Raw genomic sequence first — 246 nt, 5'->3', positions numbered from 1 at the left:
GGCGGTGACGTTGGCGGTGGGTGGAGGGGCGGGGTGACGGTGGTGGTGGTGGTGGGTGGAGGGGCGGTGACCATAGTGGTGGTGGTGGTGGGTGGAGGGGCGGTGACGATAGCGGTGGTGGTGGGTGGAGGGGCGGTGACGGTGGTGGGTGGAGGGGCGGTGACGGTGGTGGTGGTGGGTGGAGGGGCGGGTGGTGGTGGTGGTGGGTGGAGGGGCGGTGACGGTGGCGGTGACGGTGGTGGTGGG

Source organism: Lethenteron reissneri, unplaced genomic scaffold (assembly GCF_015708825.2).
Source record: "Lethenteron reissneri isolate LAM-NWPU_2019-01 unplaced genomic scaffold, ASM1570882v1 scaffold_1546, whole genome shotgun sequence".
NCBI classification, from domain to species: domain Eukaryota; kingdom Metazoa; phylum Chordata; class Hyperoartia; order Petromyzontiformes; family Petromyzontidae; genus Lethenteron; species Lethenteron reissneri.
This window is presented reverse-complemented; position numbering follows the sequence as displayed.